Here is a 13,293-nt window from a genome sequence, read left to right on the forward strand (position 1 = left end):
TGCGGTTATAAATGATTTTTAGCATGTAATAAAGAGGGGACATCCACTGGGGTATTCACATTCTTTGCTTCCAATAATGCCTTTTTATGGTAAAGTTGGGGTGTCTTATCCCAGAGCCCTTTCCAGCTTATACTTTCCCTTTTCCTTTCTCTGTGAAACTCTTGCCTTTGTTAACAACCTTCTTTTCTGAATTGTCACTTATTGAAGCGACAATTATCCTTCAAGGACCAGTTTGAAAGCTGCTTCCTCCACGATGCCTTCTTTGGTCTTCCTGCTCTCCTTCGCAGCCTCCCAGCACTCAACATTGGCTGAGCATCACTCACGTGGTCCTTGGCCCAGCCTGCCTGAGTTCACAGTTATAGCCATATGCATTCCACTCCCCTTTCTAGATCAGAGGTTGGCAAACTCTTTCTGTCAGTGGCCAGATAGTAATTATTTAGGTTGTGTGGGCTGCATTGTCTCTGTCGTGACTCCTCAGTCCTGCTGTTCTAGTTGGAAAGCAGCCATAATCGGTACGTCAATGGATTAGTAGAGCCGTGTTCAGATAAAACTTGAATTTGGGGCAAGGACATTTATTTTTAGTATTAATTTTTATTTGTTGATTTTAGAGAGAGAAGAAGGGAGAGAGAGCGAGAGGGACAGCATGGGAGAGAGAAAGAGAGAGAGAAATATTGATTTGTTATTTCACTTATTTTGCACTCATTGATTGATTCTTGTATGTGCCTTGACTGGGCATCAAACTGCAACCTTGGTGTATTGAGACGATGCTCTAACCAGTCAGGCTGGGCACGGAAATTTGAATTTCACATGTTTACATGTCATGAAATGCTATTCTTCTTTGGATTTTTTTCCTAACCATGTAAAATTACAAAAACTATCCTTAGCTATACAAAAATATAGGCAGCTGGTGCATTTGGTCTGCAGTTTGCCAAACTGTTTAAGATTAGTAGTCACTGGAAGGCAAGGACCATGTAATTCCGCACTGTGTTCCAGGAATCTATGGGGGAAGGTGGGGGAGGGTGAGTGGATGGGAAGTAATCAACCAAGGGCCTTGTATGCATATATAGATGACCCATGGCCACAGAAAATGGGGCGGTGAGGGCCTGGGTTGGGGGATGGGGTGGGTTGGGGGTGGGTTGGGTAGGGAGAAGGGTAGGGTGGGTTGAGGGGGTGGGAGAATGCGCAGGGGTCAATGTGGGGAAAAAAGGGACATATGTAATATTTCCAACAATAAATAATTATTAAAAAAACATTAGACAACTTTGTGTCTATTTCATACACTTGCTATAAAACATTTTAATAGCCAAATCAACATTATTTGTAGGATTAATGTGGTGTGAAAAGAAGACATAGCTGCATGCTTAAAAAAATCAGAAAACCTAAGTGGTTTATGACCATTTTATTTATTCTCTTATTCTTTTAGCTATAAAAAATTTGGAGGAAAAAAGTGATGGATTTGCTTGTGCAACTTTAAAACATATATACATATTTAATTTATTTTAGAGAGGAAGGGAAAGGGAGAGATCAATAGAAATATCAATGATGAGGGAGAATCATTGATTGGCTGCCTCCTGCATGCCCCCAACTGGGGATTGAGCCTGCAATCCACACATGTGCCCTGACCTGCAACCCAGGCATGTACCCTGGCCAGGAATCGAACCGTGACCTCCTGGTTCATAGGTCAACACTCACCGCAAGCCACACTGGCCAGGCTGATGGTGCAACTTTACATAAGCAGAGTCAACCCATTGAAATGCTGTTGTCATGAAAGGGCCTAATGCGTAATGTGGCAAACCCTTTACCTGAAGGTTTACACAAAAAACCCTCCTGAGGTAATTTGGAGTATAAATGTTTTAAATTACATATTTACTTTTGAAAGTTGAGTAAGTAGGGGTTTTACCAGTGTTCAGAAAAAAAAGCAAGAGATCCGGAAGCCCCAAAGGAGGACAAAGACTTGAGACGATCTGGAGGAACTTCTCAGTCTATGTTGATTGCCAAATGGATTTTCCCATGACAAGAAAGTAGAGTACAGCTGGCTCTCTATTGTTGACTTCCATTTCCCTTTCTCTTATTGTTCAAATGTTTATTTTCTATCATTTACATTTTTGTAAATGACCCTCCTGATAAGCGTAGTACCCACCTGGCGCCATGCATTGTTATTACAATGTTATTGGCTAGATTTATGGGGGTGGGGGGATCATTTTGTAAATTATATAAATGTCTAATCACTGTGCTGTACACCTGAAACTAATATAAAATAGTACTGGATGTCAACTGTAAATCAGGTTCTGGCCATGTCACTTGCTTGTTGGTGACTTTAGAAAATTGCCCAAATGTCCTGTCAACATAAGGACATCCAAACTTGTAAAGAGTTTGTATGAGCTTATTTGAACCAACTGTTGATGTCTGCCAGGGAGAAAGATCTCAAATGCTCTGGAGAATAGCAGTTTGAGGTTTCATTTATGACTATGTGCTCTCTCGAGGGTGGTCACGCTTTAGAAGGAGGGGTCTGAAAGAGGGCATTTCACAGTTGTGTTAACCTAGATGCACAGAAACAATGAACAGGGCTTTGGTTAAGGCAAATACAAGCCTTTTACTAAAGAAGTTATTGGCTGGGGGCATGTCTTTCCACTATGATCTACCCAGTTAGGAATTTATGATCAGATCACTGTGAGGTTACTTTTCATAGAACCCAGTTCTTAAGCTATGAAGAATAAGGCAGGTCATCAAAAAAACTTCGGAAACTATCTTATGGCCAATAATAGTAACTTAATTGTTTTTTTCCTCTTTTCATAAAGATAATATGTGTTCATTGTGGATAATTTAAACAATATAGAGAACCTACAAAAACCATCCCAAATCCTACCATTTGGTGCTAAGCACTTTTTTTTAAATTTAAAAATATATTTTTATTGATTTCAGAGAGGAAGGGAGAGGGAGAAAGATAGAAACATCAATGGTGAGAGAGAATCATTGATTGGCTGCCTACTGCATGCCCCCCACTGAGGCTCGAGCCCACAACCAGGGCATGTCCCTGACCAGGAATTGAACCATGACCTTTTAGTTCATAGGTCATTGCTCAACCACTGAGCCATGCTGGCCGGGCATGCTATGATTCAGTGATCATTCTTTCAAGCAGAATTCATCCTCAGTCTTGATCTTATGCTTCCTTCTCTCTCTCTCTCTCTCTCTCTCTCTCTCTCTCTCTCTCTCCCTCTCCCTCTCCCTCTCCCTCTCCCTCTCCCTCTCCCTCTCCCTCTCCCTCTCCCTCTCCCTCTCCACACACACACATCCTTTAACAAAACAGCACATGCTAGTCTGCAAACTGATTTCATAAACATTTTATAAAGATAAAAATGTTTAATATTTCCAATAGGCTAATATTTTGAATGTCTAGTAACTGAAGTAACATGGCAGTGAAATTAGAGTCAAATTATAAGTAAGGGGTTTTATGAAAGGCAAATAAAGTTTTTAAAAAAATTTTAATTTGTAAGATCCTAGTTCTCATACTTTTTCTTTTCTGTTATAACTAAGGCAATTATCTAGTTATTGGTTGACATAACTAAACAAGTTAGAAGGATAATAGAGAGACTTCCCATGACTGGCTAGTGAAGACAGGAGCCAGATGCAAACCAGCCCACCCTGAGGCAGCAGCAGCAGAGGCTCTCAGGCATGGAAAATATCCTTATCTTCCTCCACCTACTGGAAGGGCAGTGCTGGAAGAAAGGAATTTGCAAGTCTACCTTCTAGAACCCCAATTTCCTTTTTCTTTTTAGATCCTCACCCAAGGATATATTATTTTAAATAGATTTTTAGAGAGAGAGGAAGAGAGAGAGAGAGAAAGAAAGAAATATCAATGTGAGGGAGAAACATTGATCAGCTGCCTCATATACTAGTACATGCCTCCACCAGGGAGGGATTGAACCCACAACCTAGATAGGTGCCATGACCAGAAATCAAACCCACACCTCTTGGTGTACAGGAGGATACTCCAACCAACTAAGCCACCTAGTGAGGTCTCTAATTTTCCAATCTGAAAAATAGTAAGGACTTTTATCATAAAGAGTCACATAAGTAGTAAATCAATCTTAAAAAATGAAGTTTGGAGCTACTGGTCAAAAAGTGTCCCACCAATTCTCATGGTCAGAGAAATCAGATGGCAGCAGAATCAGTGCACATCTGCTTATCAAACATTGCTAATGGTAGGTTGTATTTTTATCCTAATTTTTAAAAGTTTCCCATTTAACCTAATTTGCCTTTTAGGTTGAGATATTTCTAGATTTTCATATTATTTTTATAAGTTGTCCCCTTTATGTTTATGGAATGTACAAATTCTGAAGTATTGCTACATTTTCATTTAAACTGTAATATATCATCCAAATGTTATCTTGCAAGATATTCAAATATAGTGAGTTTTTCTTTTTGTGATGTATTTGTTACTAAAGAGGTTCCTGTAACAGTAAGGTGCCCTGCAATCATTAGGAAGAACATATTATGCTCTCAACTGGAAATTAGAATTTTGGAAAACTTATATCTGTGACTGGGAGCTTATTAGCTTAACAATACATAAAGACTTTGTTTGGACGAGTTTTGTGGTAATATTAGTCAATGTAATTTTAAAAATTTCATAATAAAATGTATCAACTTTTAGAAAAACTACAGAGCAGCGAACTAATATTTTCCAAGAGACAAATGAATAATATTACAAAATCCATTCAAAGTGATAGACCAATGGATTTTAATATAACTGAAGATGAAAAGTTCATTGATATGGCTTCAGATTCTGTATTATAATTAATCTTGAAGAAACTACAACTTTTTTGAGTTTTGGTGTAGTATCAGAGAATAGTCTCAACTATACAAAAATTTTTTTTTTAAAATATAAAACAACTGTTTAAAGGCATTGGAGAGAACAAGACATTTAGCAGTGAGAGACCAAGATAGAAAGGGAAAACATGAGGCAAGCCTGAAATTCTCTGCTACTTTTCTTCTCAAGGCATTTCCAATTTGTAAACTGCTCTGAACTAAGATGTCTAATGGAAACTGGACGCTAAAGTGTTACAAAATTAATCATAGCTTTTGGTAGTATCATGGTGTTAGTGAGATAAACATTGGAGTTAGGCCACTGAGGAGGAGGAATGACTACATTTTGTAGTAGAAATAGACCAGATGAACCTGAAACATCTTGTGCCAGAAAGTAAGGAAGTGCTTAAAACAAAGACAAAAACAACCCCCCCACAATGATGGCTGTATGCCAAAGAGACCTAGGAGCCAACTGAAAGCGCTCACAATGACCAAAGCTAGAACCACTTGAGCAATAAATTCAGTAGTATTGAGTTATAATCCAAACTATAAAATAAATATATATTATTCCATATTGATATAAATAAATTATTGAATAAGTAAATAATTAGGGGTGAATAGTTAAATCTATCCATGAAGAAGCATTCCCCCACTTCACTCTCAGGAGATGGGGTATAAAACTTCCTACTCCTTAAGTGTGAGCTGGCCATAATGACTTCCTTATAAAGGCTTGGGGTGGGCATGAGCTGGGTGGAGGGGGGCAATGAGGGAAAAAAGGGGGGTCATCTGTAATACTCTCAACAATAAAGATAAATTAAAAACAAAAGAGTGCAGAATGAGAAGGGAGAAAAGAATGACTACTATGGAGAAATTTGACAAACAATACTTCAGCCAGGTGATCAAGATTAACATCAACATGGTAAGTCATGTTGATGGTATGTACTCTTGATAAAATGTGAGGAAAATGGCCCTTTATCTCTGTAGTCTTGCCCCCAAGACCCATAACTCCATTCTAATCATCAGAAAATATCAGACAAATCCCAATTAAGGGGCATTATTCAAAATACCTGAGCAGTATTCCTCAAAACAGGACTAGATCATGCTCTACCAAAAACAAAAACAATGCCTGAGAAGCTGTGACAACCAAGAAGAGCCAAAGGAGGCATGCTGACTACATGTAATGTAGTATTCCGGATGGGCTCTGGGAACAGAAAAAGCACATTAGGTAAAACCAAGGAAATGTGCATACAGTATGGACTTGAGTTCATAATAATGTATCAACAATGACTAATTAATTGTTACAAATGTACCATACTAATGTAAGTTGTTAATAATATGCTAAAAGGTGTGTGGGATATGTGGGAGCTCTTTGACCTGTTGTTGCAATTTTTATGGAAATCTACTCTATAACTAAAATGTTTATTTAAAAAAGAATTTTAAAAGTACAAAGTTTATTGGAGGAGATATGAATGTGGACAGTATCCTAATGAAGGTTAGTGTTTGGTGGGATGGGGTTATAGAAAAGAAAGAGGCCTCTGGGAGAGTTGGAGGAAATTTTACCACAAAGGAGAAAATGTTTGATCTGAGGCTTGAAGAAAAAATAGCAGTTGGTCCACCAGAGAGAAGAGGGGAAAGAAGTACTCTTCCTGTTTAGTTTGCATTTACTTAACCGTCACTGAAGCGTGAGAGCTGATATGCATCCTCTCCATGCTTTTTGGCAGGCCCATGTTAACGTCTGTTCCTCCTGAATGGATTCTGACCTATGGAATTATAGTCCTTTGTCCAAAGGATTTCCCAGTTATTAGGAAAATGAAATGAGCAGAAGTGTTTTTTAATTGGATTTTATGATTTTGTTCTTGATCTAAAGGTCTGAAATCCAATGTAAAGATTATGTTGTCACAAATCAGGGTTTCTTGACCTTGAACTAGTGAAATTTGATGGCAGATAATTCCTTGTGGTGGTGGTGGTGGTTGTCCTGTTCATTGTAAGATGTTTAGCAGCATCCCTGGTCTCTACCCCCTAGATGACAATAGAACCCCCACCCCCAACAATCAAAAAGGTCTCCAAATATTGACAAATGTCCCAATGGAACAGAGATATACTGATCCTTTTAAAACTTGGATTGCTTTTTAAAAATTTTTTATTTTTTATGTGTGTGTTGGATATTGAGGAATCCTCACAATTTTTAAAAAAATCTTTATAGTTGGCAGTATGTCCCCTTTCCCCCCCAATGACCTCTCCCACCCGCCTCCCTACCCCCAGGTCTTCACCACCTTATTGTCTGTGTCTATGGGCTATGCATATGTGCATATAAATTCCCTGCTTAATCTCCCCCTCTCCCCCCCACTCACCCCCTCCACTTTCCTCCTGAAATTCATCAGTCTGCTCCATAGTTCTATGTCTCTGGATCTAGTTTGTCAGATACCTTGATGTATTTTGGCACTTTTTTGATGGTTTCTATCTGCCTCTGTTTTGTAAGGGGCAGAGATCCACACAAGCTTGTTCAAGCAAAAGGAGGATTATTGGTTGGATATACTAGGTTAGGAACTAGATCTAGAGCATGATCAGGAATATAGGCAGCCCCATGAACCTCTGCCTTTCTCTCACCTAATCTTACCCTCAGAGCTGGGAAAGTAGATAGTATGTTTGAGGAACTAAGTGGAGGACAGTGTGGCTAGACTGTCATATGAGATTGAAAAGATGGCCATGGGCCAGATTGTGCAAGAGCTCGTAGACCATGCTAAAACCTTTGAATTTTATTCCAGGAATAATGGGAAAACTATTGGAGTGTTATAGCCAGGTGATTGATATGGTCAGCATGACTCCCTCAAATTATTCTGACAGCAGAGGGAGAAGTTTTGTGGGGGCCATGGGAAGACAAGTGTGACAAGAAAGCTGTGAGGGCATATAGAAGGGCCTCCTGGCTGGCCAGGTCTCAGAGGAACCCATCCAGCTAAACAAAACACTGCAGAACTGCTGCCTAATTCATAGCAACTATGAGTAAGAATTCTGATGAAGATCAGGCCAAAGGTTGGTTTGAGCAGTTGAGATGTCATGTTAAACTTTGCTAATTGATGACACTGAAATGCCTGAATTAGAAAAAAGGATACTCAATGAGATTGAGTTCTTAGACACCAAAAACCATGTGGGAATACAGAACCTACTGGCCTGAAACACCTGAAAGGCCAGAATGAGGAAGTCCTGGAGAGCTTGAAAAAAGTTGAAGACTTAATCCAAGGAGAGCATGCCAACCAATCAGACATGAGAAGGCTGGTTACCTGGGGCAAGTATGCCTGGCTGTATTACCACCTGGGCAGGCTGGCAGAAGCCCAGATCTACCTGGAGAAGGTGGAGAACACTTGCAGGAAGTTTGCCAGTCCCTCCTGCTATAGAATGGAATGTCCTGAAGTGGACTATGAGGAAGAATGGTGGGCCTTGCTGAAATGTGGAGATGAACAGGTCAGGGCTCTGGAAGTGGACCCTGAAAACCCTGAATGCAGCATTGGGTATGCAATCGCCACCTATGGTCTGGTCAGCTTTAACAAAGTATCACAGATTAGTGCGACTTTTCCTGCACCTCCTTAAAAAGGCCATCAGGCTAAATCCAGAAGAAGCATATATTAAGGCTCTCCTCACCCTGAAGCTTCAGGATGTAGGACAAGAAGTTGAAGGAGAAAAGTACATTGAAGAAGCATGGAAAAAGTCCTAGCAGACCTAAATCTTTCAATATGTGCCCCTCCCCAAAAAAGACTCCTAGATAAAGCTCTTTGGTTCTTAAAAACAGCCTTGCAGGCCACACCCTTCTCTGCCTTCCTGCATCACTAGATAGGGCTTTGCTATAGATCGCAAGTTTTTCAAATATAGAAAGCTACAGACTGGCAGTCTAGAGGACAGGATAGGGAACATGTTGACAGAATGACAGGATTAGCTGGAGCTCATTTTGAACTTGCTCTGGAACAAACACCCACATTTGACATTGCTTATATACTTCTGGTAATGTACATAGAAGCAGGCAACTATAGAAATGCTGAAAACACTTATCATCAAAAAGTGTTATATGCATAAAATCCCTTGAAGAAGAAAAACTGTAAGAGATATATTTCTACTATGGCTGGTTTCAGGAATTTCAAAGGAAATCTGAAGCCGATGCAATGATCCATTTTTTAAAAGCACCAAAAATAGAAGAGGCATCATTAGCAAAGGATAAAAGTATCATTTATTCGGAGAAATGAATTAGAGGTAGAAAGCTTGAGCACCCTGGGATCATGTACAAATTGAAAGGAGCAATGATTAAAGCACTGGAGTGTTATGAGCAGGCTGCTCACTCTGAGAACTCTGAGGGACATGCTTGTTCGGCACTGAAATGTGGACCTCTGTCACATTTCACTCGATTTTAGGTTAACATGTACTAATAATCTCTTCTGCTCATTGCTTTCAGAAACATATTATGCAATCCACAGTGAGTTACGATGATATAATTTTCGAACAGTTACTCAAACTTGGTAAAATATTAGTTGTATTCAGAAAATAATGGACCAGCCCTGGCCGGTGTGCCTCAGAGGCTAGAGTGTCAGCCAGTGGACTGAAGGGTTGTGGGTTCCATTCCAGTTAAGGGCTAGTACTTTGGCTGCAGGCTCAGCCCTGGTTGGGATGCATGCAGGAGGCAACCAATGGATGTGTCTCTCTCACACTGATGTTTCTCTATGTCTCTCCCCTTCCCTTCTACTCTCTCTAAAAACCAATGCAAAAAATATATTCGGGTTAGGATTAACAAAAACAACAAATAAAATAAATGAGACTATATCCTCAGCTTTAGGATTAATTTAAAAAAAACAGTGAAACAATATATATGTCTTTGTGGGTGAGAGAGGAGAAGGAGGAGAAAAAAGGAAGAAGGAGGAGGAGGAAGAGAGAAATCATTTCTTTGTGAATGCTATATAATAGAAATAACAGTTTTTCCCCCAGTAGATTTGTAGCAAATAAAATACTGTATTTACATTAAAAGAAGAGGTGGGAGCTTGGGAAGGGGTTAACCAAATAACTTGTACACGTATATGCATGGACCCAGACAATAGTTTGGTGAAGGCCTTGGGTGGGGGTGGTTTCAAGCTAGAAGGGGTCAAAGGAGGAAAAAAGGGGATATTTGTAATACTTTTAACAATAAAGATTTTTTAAAAAAGGGCCTCATAATTCAGAATGGGGAAATTAGGGAAGACTTCTAGGAAGAAGAGACATTTTAGACGAGACTGGAAAGTTGAATAGGAGTTAACTAGATGAAAGAAAGTTTTAGGAGGGGAAAAATGTTCTAGACAATGGGAATTATAGGAACAAACACTGGGAGATGAGAGGAACTGTCCTTGTGGAACTTATGATTTAATGCAAAGTTTCACAAACTTAAAAAAATAATTTTATTTTACTTTAATTTCAAGCTTACAGAAAAGTTGCAAGAAACTCCCACATACTCTGCTCATTTGTTTCCTCTTTCTCCCTAACACACACACTCTTTCTCCAACCCTCCTCCCTCCACACACACTTTCCACCCGCCCCCCCCCCTTGAATTATTTGAGAATAAGTTGCAAAAATAATGTTCCTGAACCCCTAAATGGTATTTCCTAGGAACAAGGACATTCTCTTACAACCAATATCAGACAATTTAATATTATGGTACTATTATCCAAATTACAGTCCATACTGAAAATGCTACTTATTTCCCCAAAAATGTCGTTAGAGCTTTATTTCTCCCAGTCCAAGTCCAACCCAAGGCCATGTGTTACATTTAGTTGTCTCATCTCTAAAAAGTTTCTCAGACTTCTTGTCTTTCATGACCTTTGCCAGTTTTGAAGAGTACAGGTTGATTATTTATAGAATGGCCCTCAGTTTATGATTGTCTAATGCTTTCTCATGATTAGATTCAGGTTATGCATTTTTGTCAGGAATACCATGTGGTATCTGCTGTGTTTACTGCATTTCTGAAATCTTGATGCTTTAACATCTGCCCTATGTGCATATGCTGGACACACCTTGTTCTGGGCAGCCTGACAATATGTCTGAGTCCCCTTGCCTTGACCTTCTGCCTCCCTCATTGTCTCCCCATGGGAATTCTCTCTAGGGAGTGATTTTCAAAGACAAAACTAGCTAATCTAGACTTGCTTACCCTGCCTATTTCTTCCCTCTGAAACCATAGTTGAGGTGCTTGTCCACGGTTCCTCCCTTTCTCTCTCTGAGTGAAGACTTCAGTGGTTCGCTGTGTGGCCCCCAGTGGTGTGACCTGTATTCCCTCTCTTGGGATCTGTGATGCTTTCAATGGCAGTTGTCTCCTGATCTGTTGACCTTCTCATACCTAAGTAATAATAAAATCTATTAAAAAAAATCTATTTTTATTTTACTAGAGGCCCAGTGCATGGAAAGTCATGCACTGGATTGGGGGTGGCGGGGGTGGGGGGGTGGGGGGGGTGCGTCCCTCAGCCTGGCCTGCCCCCTCTCACAGTCCAGGAGCCCTCAGGGGCGGGAGGTGACCTGGCAATCAGGGGAAGGCAATGCCCCCATCACACCTCTGCTGCTGCCACTGCCAGCAGCACAAGCCTCAGCCAGCCCTGATTACCTGAGCCTCGGGCTGGCCCTGGGCAGCTGGGTAGCTGCTATCTGAGGCTTGCCTCTGCCTTGGCCAGTCCTGCTTGCCTGAGCCTCAGTCAGTGGGGGGTGCAGGAGGCCCCGAGGCCCCAGGCGGGGCTGAGCGCTGCTATCTTATGGCTGTAGGTGCTGCCATCTTGTAAGGGTGTGATGGTCAATTAGCATACTCCCTCTTTATTATATAGGCTATTTTTAGAACATTAAATACCTTTATTATATGATCTAAGATAGGAGGGAGTGGGGTTTGTTTGCCTTTCCAAGCCTTGAATTTCCTCAGCTAGAACTCCATCCAGCCCCTTGCTCTGCAGCACAGAGCCATCTGCCCTGCCACATTGGCCTGGAGTTGGAGCCATGCATGCAAGATGCTTGCCGTGCTGGAACTGCTCCTCTAGGAGACTGCTGATTTTGGCATTCTTTCTCCTTTCATCATATTTCTTCTGACTTTTCTTTGATTGTTTTTTTTTTGTTTAAAATCTCTTCCTCCTCAGGAGTCAGCTTGGCTCCATTCTTGGGGCCCAGGGGCTGTGATAGCAGGACTCATATCACTATGGATATGGTATGCTGTCAATGAGCACAATGCAGTTCTTTTCTAGGGTCTTGTGCGGACCAGTTTGTTATTGGATGCGCTGTAGATAACGTCAGAAATCCTAGTTTTGCATGTACTAGTACAATACTCTGAGCCCCAGGAGAAATTGTCTATGTCCAGCCTCAGGCCATGGTGCTTCCTGTTGCCTCCCTGCACGCATGTGTGTGTGGCAGGAGCTAATCTTACTGTGGGCAGCAGGACATCCTTGCTCATATTTTGCTTCTTAGGGTAGAATTTTCTCTTGTTCCCAGTCTTGCAGTGCTTGTCAGCTGTCCCGAGAGATACCCATGGCTGCAGAACACTGTTTTAATTAATAAGTAATTTGTGGGGAGATAGTGGAGGGGGGGGGGGAGAGAGAGAGAGAGAGAGAGAGAGAGAGAGAGAGAGAGAGAAACATCGATGGGCTGCCTCATGCACACTCCTTACTGGGGATCCAGTCTGCAGCCTGACAAGTGCCCTGTCAGGGAATTGAACCTGGTGACCTCTCAGTGCATGGGACGATGCTCAACTGAGCCACACTGGCCAGGGAGCTCAGACTATTTTTTTTTAAACCTAGATGGATAATAAGAAATATATTTTACATGGTGACACACACATGTACACTTATCTGAAACAAGAGTTTAGTGAAACAATACATATCCTTTTCATATGAAATTTATTTTAGTTCCTATTTCATTTGAAAATAATTCTGTATGACTACTAATTTGATTTCATAACCCTCTAAGAGTCTAATAGGTAATGACTTTTGTTTGAAAGCACTAGTCTGATGGAAATATCACTTTGAATCATTTGCTTGCAGAATGGGAAATAGATGGATAGATGTGTGTGTGTGTGTGTGTGTGTGCGCGCGCGCAAAACTGACAGCTAGCACTTTTATAAGGCTCTTGCCATAATTCAGATCAGAGAAGTTGGTGACTACAGGTAACAAGGTTGAGAGAAGTGGGTGGGTTTGAGAGAAAAATGAGTGGATTAAGGAATGTGAGTTAACAGAATTTCTGGGTAGAATTAATAGAAAACTGAAGTTGGATTTTAATCCAGGAGATTTTACAACTTCATTACATTGCAGAAAGCAGAAATTGGCCCAGGATAGGGAAGAATGCTCTGAAAATATTTCCGTTGATATGCATAAGTAAAATAATACAGTCAAAACTATATCAAAGAAGTCAATTAACATGAATTTACTAGAATAAATTTTCACTTTCAGCACTCTCTTCTCTCTTTTGGCTAACCACTCTGTCAAGTCTTATATGCACACACGCAGAGAGAAATGTGGA

The 13,293-nt window shown here is 40.6% G+C and overlaps 2 pseudogenes across 2 annotated transcripts; one reads left to right on the plus strand and one right to left on the minus strand.

Annotated features, from left to right (window-relative positions):
- Positions 1–7,888: 7,888 nt before the first annotated feature.
- LOC308522005 (interferon-induced protein with tetratricopeptide repeats 1B-like) lies at positions 7,889–8,667 on the plus strand (annotated as a pseudogene). Its single transcript has one exon. The product of its transcript is annotated as an interferon-induced protein with tetratricopeptide repeats 1B-like (transcript).
- A 2,957-nt stretch (positions 8,668–11,624) lies between these two features.
- LOC308522476 (small ribosomal subunit protein eS8-like) lies at positions 11,625–12,308 on the minus strand (annotated as a pseudogene). Its single transcript has one exon. The product of its transcript is annotated as a small ribosomal subunit protein eS8-like (transcript).
- Positions 12,309–13,293: the final 985 nt, after the last annotated feature.

This window comes from Myotis nattereri (assembly GCF_964212035.1).
Source record: "Myotis nattereri genome assembly, chromosome: 7".
NCBI classification, from domain to species: domain Eukaryota; kingdom Metazoa; phylum Chordata; class Mammalia; order Chiroptera; family Vespertilionidae; genus Myotis; species Myotis nattereri.